Genomic DNA, 6,866 nt, shown 5'->3' with positions numbered 1-6,866 from the left:
GGGATATCAAGGAAACTCAATAATAATGCACTTCAAATGGTACCATGGAGGAGATTTGTCTTGCAAAATCTTAACAAGGGAACGACAGCAGCTACTCCGACACCATTTGAATCCATTATTCATGAAAGGGATTCTCAGAAGGGTCCACAGCCTCAAATCTACCAGTTGTTGCTGTCTTGCGAATATACAAAGCTAAGCTCATTTAAGGAAAGATGGGAAAATGTTGAAGATGCCAATTACTATAGGCTGTGCAAGGTAAACTGCACCCACCTGCAAATTCCCATTGCGTTAACGTACAGGAGGACCATTATGAGATAGTGTATCATCAGTGTTGTCTGAAACATTACCGTCTGACATATTCAGATAGAAACAATAGATGCTGGAATTGTGCCCAGCAATGGATTCTTGCATGCCTGGCGGATTTGCTGAGACAAAATTATTGGGGGTTGATGTAAACTTGCACATACATTTAGTGATGCCATGGGATTATTTTGTTCCCCCGGGTCTATTGTTGATGTGCTTTCTTTGCAGGGTTTTCTTTGCAGTGGCACCTTGTATTATGGAAAAGTCTCGCTCAGAGATCTAGCAGGCCCCCTCAGTGATGTATTTCTGCCAGCAATTAGAAACATTTCTGCTCACCCAGACATTTGTGGGTTGCTGATTGCTGACTCATTTTTGCTCTCTGCATGCTGTGCTTATTTTACGTCGCTTTCTTTCCTGGTATATTTTGATTTGTTTTGTTGTAACATTGTTCTAATGATATTGGACGCCATGTGAAAAGCAGTACAGTGGTACCTCTGGTTAAGAACTGAATTTGTTCTGGAGGTCTGTTCTTAACCTGAAACTGTTCTTAACCTGAAGCACCACTTTAGCTAATGGGGCCGCCGCTGCACAATTTCTGTTCTCATCCTGAAGCAAAGTTCTTAACCCGAGGTACTATTTCTGGGTTAGTGGTGTCTGTAACCTGAAGCATCTGTAACCCGAGTTACCACTGTACAGGAGTGTTTTCTAATAAATTTGTAAATAAAATAAATATTTGGATACTGTGGGTCAAGGGGGGGGGAGAACAAATTTGGAACTTCCAAATAGCCACCATGATTTTATACTGCAATCCTAATCATTTCTGCTCGGAAGTAAGTCCTATTGAATTCAGTGGGGTTTACTCCCACGTAAGTGGGGTTAGGATTGCAGGCTTATTTATCTAATCATAGAGGGACCCATCAGTTCCTTTATTGAAAGAATGGTTGATGAAGACACAAGGACTGAATGAAATGTCAGAATTGGTAGAATACCTACCACTGAGAGAAAGTGGCTAAGAACAATTAAAAATTAAACCAATCCCCACACCACCCCTGCCCCAGTACAGCCCTTAAGAAGTTGCTGGGCTAGAAGGAGTCGTTGGTCAGAACCAGCAGGACCCGTCTTATGTTGCCATCTTGGAGTCTGATTGTTGAGCCGAGAAATTCCAGAACAGATTGCAAATTCTGAAGCAGCAGATGACACTGGCAGCTCAGCTAGGCAGGGCACGTTCTGTTCCCACTGCGATCTGATACATCCGCCGCAAAAGGCTGTTGGAGCAGTTGACACCAGCAACACGGGAGGTGTTGGGAGCAGCACTGAAGCCAAGTCTGGACAGTCTTGTGCCATCTGCCTCCGCGGGCTGCTTGCTGTGGGAGGCATGGAGTTGAAAGCTGAGACAGACATGACAGTGGATGGAAGCCACATGGTTAGCTGTGGCATTTGACCTCTCTGGGCCAGAGCTTGTGATTTAGGAACTAAGAATCATAGAATCATAGAATCATAGAGTTGGAAGAGACCACAAGGGCCATCGAGTCCAACCCCCTGCCAAGCAGGAAACACCATCAGAGCACTCCTGACATATGGTTGTCAAGCCTCTGCTTAAAGACCTCCAAAGTAGGAGACTCCACCACACTCCTTGGCAGCAAATTCCACTGTCGAACAGCTCTTACTGTCAGGAAGTTCTTCCTAATGTTTAGGTGGAATCTTCTTTCTTGTAGTTTGGATCCATTGCTCCGTGTCCGCTTCTCTGGAGCAGCAGAAAACAACCTTTCTCCCTCCTCTATATGACATCCTTTTATATATTTGAACATGGCTATCATATCACCCCTTAACCTCCTCTTCTCCAGGCTAAACATGCCCAGCTCCCTTAGCCGTTCCTCATAAGGCATCGTTTCCAGGCCTTTGACCATTTTGGTTGCCTTCTTCTGGACACGTTCCAGTTTGTCAGTGTCCTTCTTGAATTGTGGTGCCCAGAACTGGACACAGTACTCCAGGTGTGGTCTGACCAGAGCAGAATACAGTGGCACTATTACTTCCCTAAGTCATGGATGTGTGAACTAAGCCATGCACCCGGCAGAAGAAAATGCCCAAGACCTTCCTGCATTGCACCTATTAAAGGCTGCAGGTGGAGAAGGAAGTGGATGGACATTTCATCTCACCCATACAGTAATGGGTCAGGGGAAGAGACTAGAGCTCAGTGTGTCTGCTTTGCATGCCCAAGGTCCCAAGTTTGATCCCCGACATCACCAGGTAGAGAAGCAGCAACCTAATGGGAAAGGTGTTTTCAGAAACCCCACCTGCTTCGAAAGTCAGCGTGGTGTAGTGGTTAAGAGCAGTGGACACGTAATCTGGTGAACTGGGTTCGATTCCCTGCACCTCCACATGCGGCTGCTGGGTGACCTTGGGCTAGTCACACTTCTCTGAAGTCTCTCAGCCTCACTCACCTCACAGAGTGTTTGTTGTGGGGGAGGAAGGGAAAAGGAGATTGTTAGACACTTTGAGACTCCTTAGGGTAGTGATAACTCAGGATATCAAATCCAAACTCTTGTAAGTTGCTGCAGGAGAGGGACTGTAGCCAGCATCAAGGGAGATCTTTTTCTAGAGCCCAAGTGAAACTGTTAAGTTCCTGGTTTATTTTTGCTACGGCCAAGAGGTGTAGTATTGTTTTTTAATAATATTTATTTAGTTTTTCAGATTTTACAATTTTACAATCAATTATCCAACAACCAACATAAAAACAAAATTCCCAAGAATCTCCTGTACTTCCCTCCTCCCCTTTGTGGGTCCTTTTGTTAACCATTTCCTCCTGCATCTTTTATAATAATCCCAATCTTTTACATCTCCATTATATCCAAAATTCAACATTAAATTACAAGTGTTATTCCAATAATTGGTGTAATAATGTTAATGTAATTTTGTTATACTGTATTTATAAACTTGGGGGGTTTTTGTATGTTGTTATATATGCTATTGTGTTGTTCTTTTGTTACATTCTTATGACATTGTTTTTGTGTTCCATTTTCTTTTGCTTTGAGCATGTGTGTGTGTGTATGTGGAAAAGCAGCATACAAATAAAATTATGAATGAATGCATGAATGAATGGAATCCCAGACAGCTGTTGTGTGTATTTGAACCACTATATGAGCTGCAGAGTTCCATGAAAAGATTTCTCACCTGTAAAATCTCTAGATCAGTTCCAGCACACCAAAAGCCAAGGTGTGTGTCATTTCACTCATTGACAGTCTGATCCTGTGGACATTTACTGAGGGTGTTTACTGACAAGTAAAGACACCCTGATTTCAATGTGACTTGATCGTGGGTAAGTATGCAGAAGAATTTAAAACATAATCATTTAATAGCTGCATTTTATACCCAAAGGCAGGGGAAATTACTGTACCAGCAAAATGATACAAATATACCCAGTATAAAACAACTCACTGTATAAATATATAAAAAGAGAAATAATCTTTTTCCTTAAAACACTATTTAAATTTAAAAAGTTGTGCCTTACAGTTTTCCTTTCTTTCTCTTTCATCGTATACACGTATGAAGTAAAAAAAAGGTAAAGGTACCCCTGACCATTAGGTCCAGTTGTGACCGACTCGGGTTGTGGCGCTCATCTCGCTTTATTGGCTGAGGGAGCCGGCGTACAGCTTCCGGGTCATGTGGCCAGCATGACTAAGCCGCTTCTGGTGAACCAGAGCAGCGCACGGAAACGCCGTTTACCTTCCCGCCGGATCGGTACCTATTTATCTACTTGCACTTTGAGGTGCTTTCGAACTGCTAGGTTGGCAGGAGCAGAAAGAGACCCACAAAAAACGAGAACCGACCAAACATCAGTGGGTGAAGGTAGTAGCTCAGTGGTAGTGCCTCTGCTTGGCATGCAGAAGGTCTCAGGTTCAATCCCAAGCATCTTCTGGTAGGGCTGGGAACGCCCCCTGCCTGAAACCCCAGAAAGCTGCTGGCAGTCAGTGTAGAATATACTAAGCTAAAGGACCCATGCTCTGACTTGGCATAAGGAATCTTCCTATGTTCCTGTGTTCAGTAGCTCTCAATTTGTTTATAAGAACACAAGGAGAGTGTGCTGGATCAGGCCAATGGCCCATCTAGTCCATCATTCTGTTATTACAAACAGTGGCCAAACAGATGCTTGTGTGAAACCTACAAGCAGGACCCCCAAACACAAGAGCCCTCCTCCTGTGGTTCCCAGCTATAGCAAATGGAAGAGCTTTTGCTCACAGCACTGCCCCCCAAATAATTTTCAAGAACAAAACCTTGGACAGAATTTTCCCCTTCCCTCCTCTGTGAATGTTACTAGGCAGTCCTGCTCATCAATCTGTCCTCCACCCCCAGTTCCTGCACACACAGAGAAACACACAGAGATAGCTGCTCATTCCTCTCTATTCCTCCCCCCCCCATATAACCTTTGGTTCTGTTGATCTTTAATCTGCAGGTGGCACAGAAGATGCCCAGGCAAAGGGAAATGACAGCACTCTCAAAACAACCTGTCTTGCTTCAGTAAACGGCAACCCTAAATCTGTGGCAAAGCCATGGGGAACCATCTCACCGGCAAAGGGCCTCTGAGGGAAAACTTCACTGAGGATGGAAGTGGGAGACTGCAAGTGCCCCCCCCCAGCAAAGATTTCATCATTCAGGGTGCTGAACCTGAATGTGCAAAGGCTTCCATCGACCTGCCTCCAAGCTTAGAGAAACACAATACCCCCCCAAAAAAAACACCAGATCTGGATTACCAAATAGGCAGAGTAGGCACTGGCCTATGGGCTCCATGCCTTTTAGGGGCCTTGCAATAACAGATCAAAATAAATACAGTTTGCTTTGTGTAATAAAATTGGTTTATTAAAATTGTTGATTGGTAAAATAAAAAAAAGTATTAGGAGATGATTTGCGAGCCTCCCTACTCCACCCCCCACCCCCAGAGATTTTGACTGCCTAGGAGCCTCCACAGGGTTTAATCTGGCGCTGCAAAAAAGTGTGGTGGAGTTTCCCTCCTTCTTTGGAGGTCTTTAAGCAGAGGCTTGACAACCATATGTCAGGAGTGCTCTGATGGTGTTTCCTGCTTGGCAGGGGGTTGGACTCGATGGCCCTTGTGGTCTCTTCCAACTCTATGATTCTATGAAAAAGAGCAGGCCTTTCCTACATAACAGACTTCTTTCCCCCTCGTCTGACCATTTATTCTCTCTTGAGTTTGAAGCACTATCTCTGCCTATTTTCCCCAACCTATATTCTCAATTGGGACATGACTGTGCAGGCAACAGTGGCGATGGGGCTGGGTGAGCTTTCTTACTGTTTATGGGAATGAAGATCCAATCTCCCACAAACCCATACAGTCATGTGAGCATATTTCTCTTCCGCCCTGCCCAAAGTGTTAGGCAGATAACAACTTTTAGCACATGGAGAGATTACTGCCACAGCCAGGGTGAATCATGAGATGCTTGCCGTTCTTAAGCTGTGTGATGTCCAGAACATGAAGACCCAGCCCTATGACATGCCAGTGTCAACCTGTGGCGGCATTAAAACCAGCTCCTTGAATTATGTCTAACAGCCAATGGAAGGAGCACTTCCCAAATCAGCACAATTCATGAGGCCATTGTCTTTGGCATCCTGTTGAGTAGAAAGTAGGGCTGAATGCCTCACTTGGCAAAGGAAGGAATTTCTGAAGACACCCCAATGTTTGGTTGTCAGTCTTGTCACCGCCTTTGCTGTGGGCATTGCTTAGATTCCAAACACTGCTTGGCTGCCAACTGACTGATGGCAGCTGCTTTGGCATGACTACGATCTAAATATTCCTCAGTTAACCTATTAGTTTTAATTATATACCACAGCCTCTTATTTTGTAACCTTAGAAATGAGCATTCTATGTTCACGGGTGGAGATGCATCTCCCTCTCTCTCTCTCCCTCTCTCCCTCTCTCTCTCTCTCTCTCTCTCTCTCTCTCTCGTCTCCTCTCGCCCTGCAATCTTAATCACCGTCGCAACTCTGTTTAAAAAAAATAATTGTTGACAAGTGTAAAGTCTCGTCAACACAGCAGGAACAACTACGGCAAGAGCAAGAGTGAATGTCTGGTATGAGAGTCAAAAAATGGGGAAGGGTAACAAACCCTGACAGGCAGGCAATTAGAATAAAACTGTGAAGGATCATTAGTATTCATTACCAGAAAACAAGGCGTAAAGAAGGCCACGCAGCTGTTGAGGCAGATGCTAATTCCTGTCAGATGTGGTGGGGCTCTTACAGGACCAGCCCAAGACATTATGGGGCCTAAGGGGGGAGATTGAGATGGTGCCCCCCCATCCCACATACAGAATCTGATCGGACCAGCAGCAGTTGAATCTCACTTCAACATCTCTCACAGTATCTGAGGGTCCAGTTACAGATAGGTAGCCGTGTTGGTCTGCCATAGTCAAAATAAAAAAATTCCTTCCAGTAGCACCTTAAAGACCAACTAAGTTAGTTCTTGGTATGAGCTTCCGTGTGCATGCACACTTCTTCAGATACTGAGGGCTGCAGATAGCTTAGGGGCACAGACAGGTTTAAGGAATATGCGGAGG

At 44.7% G+C, this 6,866-nt stretch overlaps 1 long non-coding RNA gene across 1 annotated transcript; it reads left to right on the top strand.

The window, feature by feature from the left end:
* The first annotated feature begins 2,353 nt into the window (after nucleotides 1–2,353).
* LOC309519680 lies at nucleotides 2,354–5,109 on the top strand. Its single transcript, XR_014213964.1, has 3 exons — nucleotides 2,354–2,550; nucleotides 3,490–3,619; nucleotides 4,754–5,109. It is a non-coding gene; the product is annotated as an uncharacterized lncRNA (long non-coding RNA).
* Nucleotides 5,110–6,866: the final 1,757 nt, after the last annotated feature.

The sequence above is a fragment of the Podarcis vaucheri genome (genome assembly GCF_965113315.1).
Source record: "Podarcis vaucheri genome assembly, chromosome: 15".
Lineage (NCBI taxonomy): Eukaryota > Metazoa > Chordata > Lepidosauria > Squamata > Lacertidae > Podarcis > Podarcis vaucheri.
The sequence above is the reverse complement of the archived record's forward strand: the minus strand, read 5'-3'. Positions and strand labels throughout refer to the sequence as shown.